The following is a 17,356-nucleotide window of genomic DNA, read 5'->3' on the forward strand; positions in this document are numbered from 1 at the left end:
AACTATTGGTGCTTTAAGTAGAAGGTGCCTAAAAAACGTATCTACTAGTATCAGTTAACTTTTTACCAAATTGTATTATTTTTAGGGCAACCCATTCTTTTGTCACGCTAACTCTTTCATCTGTTAAACTAGTCAGCAAATGTTTTGCAAGACTTTTCAATGACAACACCCAAATTGGAATTAAGAACGATAGACTGCAATATGCTGCAACGTTTAAAAGTACAGGGTGGCCTGGTTAAAAGTCAAATGCGTTTTCCCAACAGTGGCCAGTGTATCTGTACAGTGTAGAGTGTATTTGTCGTATAATCGTGGCTGTGGTTGAACAACACGATCAGCGACAGCGGTAGCGACCAACGATTCCTCATTAAGATTAAGTAGGATAATTTTTCTTTTAATCATAACTCATTCTAAGCTATTCAGAAAAGGCAGCTCACAAAAACTTCAAATGGAAAGTGATTTCTTCGCATAATTTTTTTTGAATCTACCAAATAACAATATTTTAAAAACTTAAGCGTCGAAAACGCAAATTCGAGTGGCCAAAATCCGGGATGAAACCAGGTCTTGAGATAGGTTTGATCAACCTTTTCAGCTTAGCACCCAACCGATTTTAAAAAGTGGTACACCTGCGCCCCACTCCATCCGACGCCGTCCCTGTGACCCTGTGGTGCCATGACTCAGTCTCATCTGCAGCGCCATGACTCTGACTCACCTTAGGGGTCAAAGCTGCACTCATCTGCACTGCCATGACTCCGTGTCACATGCAGTGCGATGAATCCATCTCCGTCGTATCCCTTGCCATGCTGTGATTGCGTCTTACCTGCAGTGTTCGACTCCACCTCACTAGCAGTTTATGACTTCGTCTCGCCTACAGTGTCATGACCCCCGTTCACCTACAGCGAGATCGCCGCGCTCACCTGGTTACGACAAGCAAAGTGGTGTGCTTGTCGGCGGGTGCGCGCCGCTGTCGCCGAAGGTACTCCCTGGTGCTGGTCAGCGGGTCAGAGGCGTCCAGCCTGACGCACCGCACCGCTCGGCGGCCGCGGGCGCAGCGGCGGCAGCACGGCATCTGGCGAGACACGGCGCTGTCAGAGGACGTACTGGGGCAGCTGTTCTGGACTTACCAGCACCATGGCTCGGGTCGTAAGGGGACATCAGATCAGGACATGATGAAAGAATAGCACAGATCTAAACCGACACAGCGACACAGGACATACCTAGGCTACAACACGAGACGTATCGAGTCAATCGAGGAAACGACACAAGACATACATATTTAGATAATGACACGAGGCGTATCGAGATAACGATACAAGACCTACGGAGAAGCCAACACTGGGCATGGCCAGATACACAAGCACATGGAGAAATAGATGCGGTTATTCCTAGATAGCGACGCAGGGCAGATCGAGACAGCATTGCAAGGCATGCCGAGACGATGTCACATGGCACACCGAGACAGCGGCAGTGGGTACGCTGAGATAGCGCCACAGGGTACGCCAAGACAGCGTTACAGGGCATGTCGGAACAGCACCACAGAGTACGCCGAGACAGCGCCACCTGATACGCCGAGACAGCGGCAGCTGGTACTTCTAGACGACGCAAACCAATCAAGACAGCGGCACAAGGCCCATGAAGGAAACAACCCTTGGTACGCCAAGACAGCGCCACATGATACGCCGAGACAGCGGCAGCTAGTACTTCTAGACGACGCAAACCAATCAAGACAGCGGCACAAGGCCCATGAAGGAAACGACCCTTGGTACGCCGAGACAGATACACATGATACGCCGAGACAGCGGCAGCTGGTACTTCTAGACGACGCAAACCAATCAAGACAGCGGCACAAGGCCCATGAAGGAAACAACCCTTGGTACGCCGAGACAGATACACATGGCATTCAAAGCAGGCGACAAAGAGCCCTTTGAGGGAACGGCACGAGGCATACACGCCTAGTTTTGACATATCATGCCTAGCAAAAAGTCAAGGATCGTTCTGCAACGGTGTCATAATTATGGTACGCCACCGCGCACTGGTGCAGGGAAGCGATAAAAGATATCTCCATGCCGAGCTATGCGTAACGAGGAAATGCGTTCACGCTTGTAATCCACACCTTGCGAGCCCCCAGACGTCAACATGTACGTCGCCCGGGGCCGCCTCCCTCATTCGTTTGGTTACGTCTGCCACGCTGCGGGGAGGCCCCTGGGGCGTGTCGCGCAATTAGCGCGCTCACAACTCCCACCTCGCCTGCGGCGGCCGGCGCCCGGGATCACACGGCGCCGGATCGGAGGCGTCGCCGGAGGCAGGAGGTCTGTGCCCCGGGGCCGGCCGGCGGCGGCGGGCCGCCAGCTCGCGCGCCGGCCGGCCGCCGCCCGCACAGGAAGTGCAGAGCGACACAGGGATCGCTCACCGACCATCGGGAAATGACTTGATTTTCTGCGCGATCGACGATCTGGGCGCTTTGATGTGGCGGGTGCGTTCTTCCGCGGTCTGAGCGGTGACAGCAGTGGGCTGATGCTGACGCTGCTGGTGTCACGGTGTCAGGGGGGATGACGTTTTGATTGATGATTGCATGTGTAGTTCAAAGTATGGAAATGTCAGCACCATGTGAAATGCCAATCAGAGATGCAGATGAGGTGAGGCAAGATGCCTTTCCAGGTTTTTTTCGACTGCACTGGCTCATGACCGGCCTGCTCCTGAGAGATCTTTTATTAAAAAATGCAATAGAAAATTATGCCATCTAGCTCCAGATATGCTGGACTGTGGTTCTGTCGTACCATGTTTGTCGAAGCAAAAGCTGGGTTTTAGCCCCCGACACCTGACAGTTTCAAATGGCATATTTCATGCGGGATCCAACGCCATCGTGGCCACTGTCCAGCCCAGCTGCCAGGTGAGGCACAGGTCAGTGACGTTACTCTCACCAAATGAGTGCCGGTGCCCAGTTTCTGATGAAGAGCCGTGTGAGGTCACAACCACTACCAGAACTGGTGCGGTCGTCTGCAGACACCGACGCGGCCCAGAGGCGCAGTCAGTTTGCCAGTCAGCCAACTGTGACGTCACTGGTACTCCGTGCCGATGCCGGCCTGAACAGCGAGGCCCCGGTGCACTGCTTGTGTGCGACCATTTGCGCTTGGGCCTCATCTGTGGTATGCCACCGCTGTCAGGATCATCAGGGTCAAGTCAGATCACCGGCAGAAACAAATAGCGGCTGCGAGTCTCCTGCCAGCTCTTCGGTAGTTCTAGCAATAGTATCCTGAGAGGTGATTGGTCCTCCCTCTGTCAGTCTTTCCGTCCGAGTGGATAAGCCCAAGGCGCCACACCTTCTCCAAAACAAGGCAGCAGCTGAGCTTGGGGGCTGACATCGATCACTGTCGGAATGAGAGCCCTGTTCGAACCGGCTCGACAAGCACAAATTAACCAATGAAAAGACCATGACGCAACCAATTCTGCTTCCGATCAGTTCATTCCATGCGTAATAAAACTACGATAGGCCAATCTTTCTCCGACACAGGGCATGGAAGACTGTCTGAAATACTGAGCATCGCAGCGACATCCCAGAGGGACACCGCGGATGGATAGGTCTGGCTGTCATTGACGAACGTCTGCTGAAACCTATTCCGACCGCCGCAAAACGTGTCCACCCGTCTCAGAATTGCCAGGCGCGACGTCAGGGGCTCATTTCGGGCACGCCCTGTCTCGCGACACGCCCCTCGACGGCCACGCCCCCTCCCGCTGACAGGCCGGCAAGCCGCGTGGCGGGCGGCGTCGTTAGCATCATTCCCGAGCGGCGCCGATCCCAGCCATCGTTCAGAACGACGCGCCTAAGCCGGCTGGCCGCGACCGCCGCCCTCCATCCAGTGAGCGATGGTCGATAAAAACGCGATCAGCAGCGCGGCGGCCCGCGGCGCGCGGCGGAAGGAACTGGCCGCCAGCAGCCGATCTCAGCCGGACGGAGACGGACGGAGCGCGGTGCGGGGCTCACGACGATCCCCGACACTCTCGGGGGCCGGCGATGGATGGGGTGGGCGTGGCGCGGCAAAGGTCATGACGACTCCGCTCACCCATGGGGGTAGGATCGGGCTCAACAGATGGTGCGGGGAGATGGGTGGTAGATGGCGTTCTCGGGGAATGATGTCGGGCGTGACCTTCGCAGATCTAGAGTGCACTGGAGTTTTCATAGGCGCTCTTAAACATGCGCCCGACGTATGCACGCATATGAATAACTGTAGCATACATTTTTAGTGGCCATTTGACCGGTTAATTGGTGTTCGGAGCTCCACACACCTTTTCTTTGGACCCAAACTGCACACAAAATGGTCCGATGATGGTCCTGCCAAGAGTTTACCGGTAAATGGCTTGGGGAAGACTACAGATGGTTTTAATTGCAACCAAAGCGCACGTGAGTCAATCTAGAAACTTCGCATACATTTGCCAGCAACGCTTATAATATAACGCACTGTAAACAGTGGGTGGAATCAAATCCAAATATTCCGACGTACGACCAAAATAGTCAACCTTCATTTTTATCGAAGCCCTAGAAGAGCAACAACACTGAAGGTCTGGGGTCGAGCTATCAAGTGGATCAAGTGGTGGGTTGCTTCGCATTGACACTTACTCCTTCGGTGTACTTGAGACATGCTTTGAGTGGGCACGGACCGCCACACGAATTTATCGCGCTCTGAAAGTCACGTATCACTTGGGAAATAGCTCCTCCGAAGGCCCGTATCACTCGGAGAACACCTCCTCCGACGGCCCGTATCACTCGGAGAACAGCTCCCCCGAAGGCCGGTATCACTTGGAGAGCAACTCCTCCGAAGACCTGTATCACTTGAGAACAGCTCCTCCGAAGGGCTGCATCACTCGGAGAACAGCTCCTCCGAAGGCTCGTGTCACTCGGAGAACATCTCCTCCAAAGGCCCGTATCACTCGGAGAACAGCTCCTCCAAAGGCCCGCATCACTCGGAGGACAGCTCCCCCAAAGGCCTGTATCACTTGAGAACAGCTCCTCCGAAGACCCGTATCACTCGGAGAACAGCTCCTCCGAAGGCCCGTATCACTCGGAGAACAGCTCTTCCGAACGCCCGTATCATTCGGAGAACAGCTCCTCCGGAGATCTGTATCGACCACTTCGGGTCCGCGCCTGTTTGCAGGCACAGCAGGCCGTAATGCTTCCCAAGCACGGCAATGCCGCCGGCAGCCACACAGGTGTGCCCACGATCAGCGCCCCAAGCACGTACACAACGGCGGGAGCAAGACAAAGCCACCGGCAGGACGCCCGGGACCTACCCAGAACCAAGACGTGCGCGGTGGACGGAACAGGAGCACAGAGTCCGCGGAGTCCGGCGTTCGCTGGACTTCGCAGCCGTCGGAGGGAGAGGGCCAGTCGCCCCCAGGGTCACCGGCAGCGTCCTGAAAGAGGCGAATCGGGTCACGCCCGGTTCGGCATCGAAAGCAGGTGAGTCGGTGAGAGACTGCAGAGTGTTGGACCCGTGGGAGGACGCAGGGAGATGTGTGATGGGGCTTCATCAGGTCACACGGTCATAAGGTCGTCATGAGGTCAGTCCAACAGCGCCGATAGACAAGTCAGTGAGACATTACAGAGAGACGGACCAATCAGTCACTACGGAGACAAGTCGGAGAGTTGTCTGAAAGGGGGAAGGCCTCGTCAAAATGAAGGCCGCAGACATACGCATTAGTGGAGCATCGCGGAACAATGCAGCCATGCTCATTCACAGTTACAGATCAGTCGAACATCAAAGGGAACGTTTTCGGTGCGTGATCAAGATGCAAGGCAGCTGGACATGGCAGATGGACTGGTGGGCGTGTCATCATCAACAAAAGGTGCACTACTGGACGTGACCCCCCCTAGTACCACCGGCCAGTTAATTCACACCATCCCACATTTTACCCAGCCCCAGCCTGCGGGGGACGTGGCACTTTCAACATGGCTGCACCGTTCGCAAAGCGCAATAAACTGACATTGCCACTGTCAAAACATGTGCTTTGCTCGTCAGAGGGGCGGGACGAGCGGCAGCAAGGCGGAGTGAAGTCCCAGTGGCGGGCGACGCTCGCTGCTTGCGGCTCGCGACTTCGGCGCTCTTTGTGCTCGAATTAGGCACGCGTCGGTGCAAGCACGACTGGATTCAAAACAACAGCCACAGCATTTTTAACAAACGGCAAGTGTTATTCAAGCCCCTTGCAGCCCCGGACGGCGGTTCATTATAATGTTGTCTCTGCTGAAAGAGAGTGCCAGCTATGGAAGCCATCTCAAACGCCCTACGCAAAGAAAACAATGATCTTGGTTTCTTTACATACCACTGCAATCCCCTGGGCTGCGGTGTGCTGCACAGAGGTCTAAAATATGCACGAAGTGCATGCACATCTAATAAGTTAGTCGCAACGTCCAATATTGGTGTTTTTGTTCTCGTTACACTACATTAGTGCATAGTGTCCTACATACACAATACACTATGGTGTATAATGTTTTCTATAATTCAGTCGTAGTGTTTTCGTCGAAGTGCTCAACATCGAGTTCTGAGCTGGATAAAACAGTTCGATTAAATCTGGAGTGTAAAACAGACAGTCATGTTCGCAAAGACCGCAAGCTCACTTCAAGCAGACCTTTCTCTGGCAGCCATACTTGAAATCCACCTTGTCTTCATGGTCGATAGTCAATCACAGTATAGTTATTTGGAAGTCCCCGGCCATTTGGCTCGGGGCAGCGCGGCCAGGCTTCGGAGCTGCTAGCGGAATGGAATTCATCTCCAGGCAGTGGCGCAGGCAGGGGGGAGGGGGGGGGGGCACAGGGAGCGCGTGCCCTCCACCTCTAGGTTCTGAAAGGGGCGAAGGTCTCCTTGGTACCCACTATTAAGGGCCCGATTTGAGGGCCCGGAGGGCCCATAAGACCGGCCGGAGGTCATATTCAGGGGCCCTGGCCCACAGGGTTGGGTACTCCAATGCCAGACAGAGGGCCCTAAGCGCTGATTAGGGGCCCCTGGGTTGATAAGGGCCTAGATGTCGATCAGGGATCATCAGTACCGCGCAGTAGGCTTCGCGGCGGTGTGGGTCTGGGGGCCCAATGCCCAATCAGCTACAAAGCCGGGGACAGTAATTTTCACTGGTCGGAGCCCCTTGTATCTGTCAGGGGCCCCAGCCCCTGTATCTGTCAGGGGCCCCAGCCCCTGACAGAGGATTCTGCGCTTGCAAGGGGCCCCGAGCCGATAAAAGGCAGTGTTTGATAAGGCGCGAAAAGGGGCTCGGGCAGACTACCAGAACCGACGATCAAAGGTCCTGTTGAAGGCCATAAGGGCCCAAGGGGTTGGATGTAGGTCACATGAAGAAGCTCAGCTCGTAGGGTCGTGACCTGAAATATCAGTCAGAAGTCATTTTGTACCGTTTGGAACCCCTGGGACAATGCGGCTGCATATGTGGACCAGCCACCACAAACACCCGAACAGTTGACTTCCTGTCAGTCTGAGCCCTGAGGGCCCACTTCCCAAGCAGGAGCAAGACCAAGAGCCACGATTCGTGTAGGCCTGGGTCCATGAAACAACGGCTGAGGCCCTTGCATCCGTCAGGAGTCCACAGCGCCTAACAGGGGGATCGTGTGGCGGCTAGTGGCCCCAAATCGGCCACCGGCTTTGATTGAGGTCCGAAGAGGACCGAAGGGCTTCTCGGTGCCAAAGACCAAGGGCCCAATTGGCCTCGGGCCCGGCCTCACCCGTGGTGCCGCGAACTAAAATGTCAGACAGAAGGCTTCTTTTAGGGCCCTCTTATTAGGGTTCACTGTCCCCATCATAAAGGGCATCGACTCGGAGCCAAACAGTCGGCTCCATGTCTTCCTGAGCCCTTAGGACCTATTTCTCAAGCAAGTGCGAGGTCAGGCCCTCAATTTGTAATGTTTGGAGTCCCTGACACAATAACGGGGCCTTGTATCAGTCAAGGGCCTCAGTGACTAACAGAGATCCTACGACGGCAAATGGCTCCGAGTCGGCCAGTAGCAGTGTTTGTAGGAGCCCGAATAGGGGCCGAAGGGTCTCGAGAGACCAAAGATCAAAGGGCCGATTGGAAGGCTGTAGTGGCTGGCTGGCTGTAGGTCCCATTGAGAGCCCTCGCCCGTGGGGTCATAATCTAAAATGGCAGTCAGAGCCTCCTGCACCGAGGGACCATCAACATCGAACAATCGACTCCGTGTCGGTCTGAGTGCCAGGGAACCCATTTCCCAAGCCGGGACAAGGCCGATTCTGCGATTTACATTGGTCGAGCCCCTGCAACAATGTGGGGCTCCTATCGTTCAGGGGCTCAGAGTACCAAGCAGGGTATTCTATGTCTACAAGGGGCCTCGAGCCGGTCGGCGGAATATTCCCTTAACAAAGCCGGGGACGAGGCCCTGAATGACAGAGGGTCTCTTCCTTCGATCGGGGCCTTCTGACAATGAGAGGAAACATGAAAACTCGAGAGTGTTCAAGTTGAGGCAATGGAAGGCTCTCGAGCCAGTCAGGGACCCACGGTACTGAGCGTTGGGCCCTCCAACCCAATTCCAGAATGGGCGCGATAAGCCGGCGTCGAGTCTATGTGATAATTATTGGACCACCTGCGGCGTTCAGGGACGTTGTTGCGTCAGTGAGGGTTCCTGCTCCGATCCGGGATCAACTGCTGGGGTCAGAAGACCTTCCGCGTCAGGGGGGGGGACCACTGTGATATGATGCATCCTTCTAAGGTCCCCCGGGTCGACCAGGGGATCTCACCCCGTGTTGCCAGAGTGACAGCCGGAAAACACCACGAGGTGGGACGGATTGGCCCTCAGCCCTTGACTGGCAACAATAAGGTGCCCAGAAGTGTTCTACTTAAGATAGTCTTTCCTAGAAAGAAGCAAGGGGTCTCATTAGTATTGAATCGCGTGGGTCAACATAAGCTCAAAAACGAACAAGGCCATCCCATGTTTCCTGGGGACGTTCGTTCTTTTGCAGGATCGACTAGTGAAACAAATGGCATCCATAGGTTTGAGCCTGCGCACCCGCAATCTCAGGAACAAGGAAAGCGACGGCCTGGGTTGTAGCTTATTGAAAAACCGAAGGACATTGGCCACTTCAAGTAACACAAGGCGACGGGTGCCGTGAGCTAGGGAACGGCGGTCGTAAAAATGATCCTGAATCTCTTTCAAAATTAATTCGTACCGTCCAGAGATTTGACTGAGCGTACTTTTTTTACAAGTTTGAGGTTGTCCTGTGGGCAGATTAACGGTTACAGCAATACAAAAATAGGGATCCTGCATGTACTGTTCCAGTGCTGCCATCATATTTCAGCGCCACTTTGCGGTGCTGTGAAGGCTAATCCGTTCCTATCATCAAACTAAAAACTGCACATGTGAAATATACGCCTGGACTGCCTTCTAAATGTACGATTTGGCATCCTAAGTGTCCAGAACTTCTTCAGATGCGTCGTCATTTTCGTCCACATGCTGGCCACGGCTAAGTATTGGCCGCTGGGCCGACGCCGCGCAGCCTGCGGAAACTGCAACGTCTAGCGTCAAGGTTTTTGCTGCAAAAATTTCCGAGCCCGCATGCGCAAAACTAAGTTACATAATTTACACCACTAATCAATTCGGTCTTAAATGTTGATTATTTCCAGAGAAGCATAGCTTGGCAGGCTAATGCAACTTGTTGACCCATTTCTATCTACAACCTACTTTTGCAGGGTCCTTAATGTCTTTGTATGACCCAGATAACAATTCTGACAAAGCTTCTGAGCTTCTTTGGTTTAGAAAGAGACAATGGGCCGTTTTCAAATAAAGAACGCCGGCGATCTATCTCATGTAGTCGTTTAACGCACGCTTTCTTCAGTTTTGGACAATACAACTCACGCAGCATTGGTCTCGCCGTAGCTGCTGACTTCTTCTCCAGTTTACGGCGATAGAAATAGAGAAAACATCTCAGAAAAGCATTCCCTGATTAACAAATGGGCCACATCCGGCGATTATGGGGGTGCCTTTTTTCATAAGGGGGTCTTTGTTAAGCCTGTGCCACTCCCTTGCCAGGGCTCTGGTTGTGCGCCTGCATCCAGCTCACCAGCCCGGCTCTACGGGATCTCGCCAGATTGCTGTCACGTAAATCACGTGTTTATATCGACTTTCGAAATGACAAGACACATACAGGTTTAACTCAACAGGTAATTAAGCCATCACGTCCACCAGATAAATATGTTGACCACAGGTTGATAAATTCAAGGCAAATCTTCGCCGGAAAATTAACTGACTGTGTTTAGCAATAACCTCAGTGGAGCAATTTAGAATAGAAAATTCGAACTCCCTGAGAGCGAATCAGAAATAACAGGTCTAGCAATCTAAAATTTGATTGTGCGCGCATGCCCACATCCATATTTCGACCTGAAATGTGGCCTCTCCCTTTGAAGGGAGTTTCCCACCTTTGGGACATACTTCAAAAAATATACTCTGGTGATACGCCAGGACCAGTTAGGCCTAATAACAACACTTGGTAGTGCCACTGCAGCACCAAGTAGACATGAAAATGATACAGATTTTGTTGTTTTCATTTTCGAGTCGAAACCAAAGCTTAGGTCCAAAAAAAGCTTAGATGCTGTCAACGTGCTGCAACAACACTATGTTTCTTCCCTGCAGTTGTCGCGATCGCCGTCGTAAATTGGACCAGCGGGCAGCAAAGGCCTGTTACCGAGAAGCGCATTGGTTCAAGGTTGAGCCAGTGCGTCACTATGGACCATGTGATACATTCCCAAAGCCGATGTGCGCATCGAAAGGAACCGCCGTGGTAAATGCACAGGGGAGAAATCAAAGCCACAGTACAATGTAAACCGCGAGATAAAAGCTTCATGCGCGCGTGTCGTTTTGTTTCAACAGCACGTTTCAATTTTTTGTGGCATTCCTGGCGCAAACGTTTCGATAAGTTAGTGTCTTGCAAACATAACAGAACATACGATGGGAAAATCACGGTAAATAAAGTGCATTATCTCTCTAGTGGTGAGGAGGTAGCCCATTGAGGTTTCTCCCGAAGGAGCGGCTACTTAAGATCGAAATTATGAGCTATTCAGAAGGATTTTGAGAAAACTGGCTACAATTACTCGTGGGATCAGACGCCTCTGATCTCATAACAACTGAAAATTTCAAAAAGGTGGCGTGCTCCCTTCATCTGTTCCATTGCAGCGCTTCATCCACCAGGGCGAACTCGACGCCATCAAACGAGCCGTCTCGGACGCTGGATTACGGCGGCGGTGGTCTCCGGTCGGCCGCCGGCCACGTGGTGCGCCGTGGCCGCCGCCGGCGGCACCTGCCCGGTCTCCGGTGCCGTGTCGCATGCCCCGCGGCTGAACGGCGTCGCTCGTTACCAGCCGAATGGCACGTGACCGGGTTAAAGGTGAGCGTTGCTCCGGGCGGGTGCGGACCGCCCGGGGCGGCCGGCCAGCGCGTCCGCCAATGAGCTCGCGGTAGACGGCGTGAGCGCCGAAACGCAGACGCGGAGCAAGGCCCTGGGAGGCGTGGGGGAGGGGAGGGGCCTGGGGAGGTGCCGGGGTTCATGGGCGGTAGACTGCTGGCGAATGCGTCAAATTATTTATCTGGGCGATTTGGAATATTGGAAAGGAGCACATTCGGTGACCGGTTTAATTTCGGGTGCGTAGCGACGGCAGCTTCCAAGAATTAATAAACACGGCTCCAGGCGCTACGGCCCGGGCATTCTAAATAAAGAAAGCTATGGCGAGCACCAGCTTCGTCTCAGGCCGCGTAAAATTGATCAGAAAATCCCGCATTTCTGTGAATTAGACTTGTGTGCTGATCAGCTCATCTCTGAAAAGTCTAGTTTGCTCCTACTCTGATGCAACTGACCCAAGGGTCCCAAACGTTAGGAGGACGCCGGCATGAACAATGCAGGCATTACATAAGTGTTTCCCTCGGGAACATCCTCGGGGCAACCACTGTTCATGGAGCTGCTCGCCACTTCTACCCCGTACAATTCGTGACGCTGTTCAAGGTGATCGCTGCAATAAAGCGAGCAGCTGAAAAATATAAGGGTGAAAAAGAAGGCCAAATACCAAACGGACTTCAATGAAACAACAGGTCATTTTTGAACACAACCAATGCGCAACTCCATAACCGCTGGCCACGAAGTCGTCACCTCAGCAGCAAAGCCCAACAACAAACCACAAACCACTCGAACTAGTTCCCCTCACCCGTTTTCGCCGTCCGTCGTGGCGCGTCGGCGGCCCATTACCAGCCTGGGGGAAAATCGTCGGCACAGGCCGGGCTGTAAACAGCAACCTCGACCCGGGCACATTTGCCCGTCGGAGCGCGAGACAAACTGGCCGGCCGGCCGTGCAAACGGCTCGTTAATCGCCGTCGAATTTCCGGCGTTGTCTGCCCGGCTGACAGATTAGCCCGTGTCGGCAGATTGAAGCATCAAGATGAGCAATTTACGCTAACTTCGACTGCAGCTGCGAGTTAGATGCGGGCTAATTCCACAATCGGGCGCGGTGAGGGGGGCCGCGGAACTTGTTCTTCGGTTTCGGCTTGAGGGACACTACCGTCGAACACGTCCGAGACAGGAGGGGGCGGGGGGGGGGGGGGGGGCACCAGATGGCAGTGCTCCGATGTGACCTGAGACCCTGCTCGGCGCTCTTCTGAGTAAGAGTATCAGGGGGATATCGTCTTGGAGGTAACTGCGCCGCAAGAGGCGCAGTTACCGCAGTAACTGCAGTAACTGCGCAGTAACTGCGCCGCAAGAGGCCGGGTACACTGAAAGACGAACTGTGATTGTCAGACCAGATACACGACACTGGCTTTCAGTGCTACGATAATGATGTGCAGTTGCTATGCAATGTGATTGCTGGCTTTCGTCAGCAGCTAGAAACGAATCACTAAACCACTGCATGTAATATGAACCGTGATTGGGTTACTTGCAGGGATAGAAGGCTAAAATTGCAGGATTGCGGAGTCCGGACAGTAGCACTATACAGATTGTGCATGGATTTACATTCCATTTGAGAATTAGGAACTTTTTGCCTTATTTTCCTGTCAAGTTGGACATCCAGCAAATAGCGTGCGGGCATTTCCTACCAAATTCAGTGAATCAAAATGATCGTCGAAGTGTAATGCGCAAATATCTGAAACGGTTGCCACCTTCATGGTATCGCAGCGCTTAGTGTTGTGTTGAGAATCTATAAGATCATTTCATCCCAAATTTAATTTTAAGATTTAGCCCAAGCATTTGATTGCTGGGAATGGTGCGATGACACTCCATGCTAGACCAGCGTTTGTTGTCTGAGTCTTAACCCTCGCATCCGATTATGAAATAATGGGTAAATGGCACAGTTTTGCGGTAAAAGCTCAACGTCCTGCAATGCTTGACATGGTCGGCCCTGCTCTCGAGACATAACATGACCTTTACTTGGCGCGGCCGCTGCCACCACCCAGTCAGGGGCAGATAGTGAGCACCTTTTGCCTTAAGCGACCCGAGCTAATCCAGCCAAGGGAGGCGCTCTAACCTTCTTAACTATCGGAATAAAATGATGCTGTTTTTTCCAGACAGCTTTGATAGACATCAGACACATCCGGACATTTCTGAAGAAAAAGACAGATGACAAGCCGTCAGATGCGCCAGACAGTACACGCTTTGTGGTGCATGCACACAATCTATCACTAGCAAGAAAATGTCAAAGCGTATCAACTTATTAAATGGTACTACGGCTAAAATAAAAAGACAACAAATAGGACTGATTAAAACGGTTACATAAATCCTTTTGTTCATCGTCCCGGTAGGAATAACTGAATAGCTGCCCAGCTCGTTGCAAACCCATTTACACGAAATGGTTGATTGCCATGTTTTAAAAGAGAGTAAGGTTGTATGGTTTTGGGTTTTTAGAGTTTAAGGTTTTAAGGTTGTCCTGCCTTAAGGATAGCTTTTTAAAAACGTACTCCAATAAAAGCTACGGACCCATGAGTCTGGTAATCGCATTGGAGAGTGCCACTGCAGCAGCATCAAGGTATAATGCAGATACTTATTATAACCCTTATCAAGTCCAAATTACGCTGCGAACGTTTCGTCACAGCACTACACTCCTTTTTTGAAACCCCACAGTGTAGGCCTAGTCTGAGAAAACTACAGTTGTGACCGTCGTCGTCATGGCGACGACATCAACTGACCGCCGTCGTCGGCTGTTACAGACTAAAGGTACCGCTTGACCCGTTTTAACGCGCACATCCAAGGCTTGCGCGCTTACAATGGCACCTCTGCTGGTATTCATGACGTCAGTACAACTGAACGTTTATGATTGGCACAGCGGGCGGCGAGGGCTGTTTATAGAGAAGCATGCTGCTTTAAATATGAGCCAGTGCGTTGTTATAGACCACGTGATACTCTGCTTTCCAAAGCCAAAAAACCGTTCTGCAAAGATACTCTTAGCTTAACGCCGTTGGGTATAAACAAAGGTCATAGCATGCCGTATAGTTGAATTTGCATGATATTGCGCTCATTTTTGTATATCTTTTCCCTAAATGGGGTATTTCAAGCTCTCGTAGCAGTCATAACAAAGACATTTTGACCAAAAAGTGCATTGCAAACATTACGGAATGCACACCTTGGCAAGGCAAGACAAATGCAATTACTTCCAAAATGATGGCGGGGGTCCAATGAGATTTCACGTGCCGGGCGGGTCGTTCAGATCTAAATTTTGAGCTATTTAGAAGGATTTCGAGAAAACTTGTATTACTGCTGAAATCTGGCGCGTCTGATGTAACAACAAGTGAAAAGTACAAAATAGCGGCATAAAGTCAATCGGCAACAAAAAAAAAACACGCCATTGTCTGCAAAAAAGTGCGGCACTGAGTAAAAGAACAGTTCTATCCTCACTATCGTAAAAAGAATACATAACGACCATACTGTCTCTTTTCTCATGCCGGCGTGTTTTCTTTTTCTACTGACGTTTTTTGAAAGACAGCTGGGTTGGCGAGTTGTGCATCGGAGCATGGAACCGTTCATGGGTTTGAAGAAAAGCTCTACAGCGCCCCGGCTTGAAATTCACAGCATTACAATTATGCATCCGATACGTCTCTGATTGACCAATTAGGACCACTGTAGTTAGCGCAAAAGTCAGAAAATTCACGTCGTACCGCGCACAAAAACTTTTGACCCGGTGTGCCGTGAAAGTCTGGCTTTTCTATACAAAAAAATGTGCGATGATCGACTCAAGATAATAAAACAACATTTTCCTTGTTGCCGGGTTCATCAAAATCGGCCTGAGTCCGATGCACGGCCATGTAAATAGCGGGCTTTAAAGACGTGAACCCTATGAGCTAGGAGAAAAAGTCCGCCGTGAAGCGGTCGTGCTACCAGCGTACTTCGGCGGGGGCTGAGAGCCCCCGGCTGGTTTCGGTACAGAAACTGTGAGAAAACTTGCAGCTTGATAGCCCTGCGGGCTGTGCAAGTACAGGGCTCCATCAATATGCACGTGTGTATGAAGAGCAGGTGCTTAAAATGGGTGTGACCGCTGGTAGTACGTGTGAACGACTTCGAATTCTAACCTGGCATCATATGTTTCCGTACAAGCATGACCTTTCTTCCTTCTTAGAACCAGCAAACCGCAACCTTATCAACACATACGTGTTTATAGACATGTTCTTACATCTCTGCAACGCATTTCTAGGAGAAAATCCCTCAACAAAGCCATGTCGTTTGAAAATAAAGGCTGAGACCCTTTAAAAGTTCCGAAAAATTTCGCACTGCAATCCTTTGTGAAAAATACTTACATGATCCATATTGCAATACGGAACCAAGGCAAGTCACATCTACGACCTTCTCTCACATACATCCGCCTCAAACACAGGTCGTCCTGTGCACAGGGCCGCGCTAGGAAACCTCGCCATCCAAATCGGCGCGAGTCGATCGTCTGTGCCCACTGACCCGTTTCTTCATCTATCCGGCACTGCCCGCAGGGAGGACGTTCCAATCGGACGGCGCCTTGACCATCGACGGGGCAGCTGAATATTTCACATTTCGCTCTGCACGGCGACTCCAGTGCGCAGGTCCGGTTCAATAATGGACCAGGATGGTGGACACTGCTGGTCGCTGCAGCCGGGCCTTCCGGGATAGCCGGTGATTCCGAGCTCAGCTGGGATCGGTCGGAATCGGCCGAGATCGACCGGGATCGGCCGGGATCGCATCGGGTCGAGGTGAGGTCACTGAGAGTATCTCAAGCGGCGATAACAGGACATCACCGCGTAGGGGTGGCTGGGATCATTTGGGCTCGGTTGAGACCGGGGTAGTACTCAAGCCACGTAGATCATTTTGAACAAGTTCATCGAGTCGGTATACAGATGGCATAGCTATTCATCGGGTCAAGTTGACTTTCGTAAAAACATTGAGAGTCACACATACCCACAGTGGACCTGGACTTGATCATCTGCTTTTCTGAGCTTTCCTTCCTTGTTATGATAGGTTTCGTACGAAACATCAAGCGTTAAGAGGTTGGTGTTGTATTTCCGCTCACGATCTCAGTGTGGCAGCTGATAGCTTCAAAAATACATACTCAGCTGATTCAATGATCCATGCTGTAATATCGTGACTTGACATCCGCTACCAATATTGACCAGAACAAAAAAGGGCATGCATGACTCGTAGGTAATCGCTGTACACTTGACTCTTCAAGCTTACTAAGCGGCGGAGTTGTTCGTACTACTAACGAAGGCATTTACAAACGTGTGCCTCTACTTCCCTTCACGATGGAATCACCATCCGTAGGGCGCTATTCCAGGTGCGCCTACAATTCACACTGTCAATACGATTTCAGTAACCTCTGTTTACTCCCGTAATGACCCTTAACTTCTCAAGTGGTGCAACTGTTTCTCATCGCGTCGATAGAAAGCGATTTCCAATGCAGCAGCACCCTTGGGTCATTTTCGGAAGGAAGACGGATTATACTAACAGCATCCATAAATCAGTACAAATGGTCTCTTGCGGAAACAAACACCGCAGAAGGGTAATAGGGCAGACTGGGGGTTGGTGTGAATACCAAGGCGTTGCCTTATGGAAATGATGCGTTGATGAAATGGACTGTTATGCACCGATGTGGGACAACTGGCGTACCTGGTCTTTTGACTTGGAGAACCGTATTATGGTGTCCGCCTTGTGCCTTTTGACGACTTCCCAGAAGTGGGGTGACGTGTCGTCGTCTTCCAGGACGTACGTGACGTCATAACCTGGCACCAGCACAGCGTCGGCGCTGTCTGACAGCCCTGCCGAACATCAGCAGTGTCAGGCTCAGCTGACCGCATGACAGCTAGCTGCTGTCACAGGTGTCAGTGGCGTACCACAGCGACCATATCGCGAAACCGTGCACC

General features: G+C 51.9%; 1 long non-coding RNA gene across 1 annotated transcript; it reads right to left on the reverse strand.

Moving 5' to 3' along the window:
- Positions 1-1,038: 1,038 nt before the first annotated feature.
- LOC119108713 (uncharacterized) lies at positions 1,039-17,239 on the reverse strand. The gene is made up of 3 exons (XR_005095340.1): positions 17,103-17,239; positions 5,284-5,406; positions 1,039-1,066 (listed from the first exon to the last, which is right to left on the reverse strand). It is a non-coding gene; the product is annotated as an uncharacterized LOC119108713 (long non-coding RNA).
- Between the last annotated feature and the right edge of the window lie 117 nt (positions 17,240-17,356).

This window comes from Pollicipes pollicipes, unplaced genomic scaffold (genome assembly GCF_011947565.3).
Source record: "Pollicipes pollicipes isolate AB1234 unplaced genomic scaffold, Ppol_2.1 Scaffold_6686;HRSCAF=7923_pilon_pilon_pilon, whole genome shotgun sequence".
In the NCBI taxonomy this organism is placed as follows: domain Eukaryota; kingdom Metazoa; phylum Arthropoda; class Thecostraca; order Pollicipedomorpha; family Pollicipedidae; genus Pollicipes; species Pollicipes pollicipes.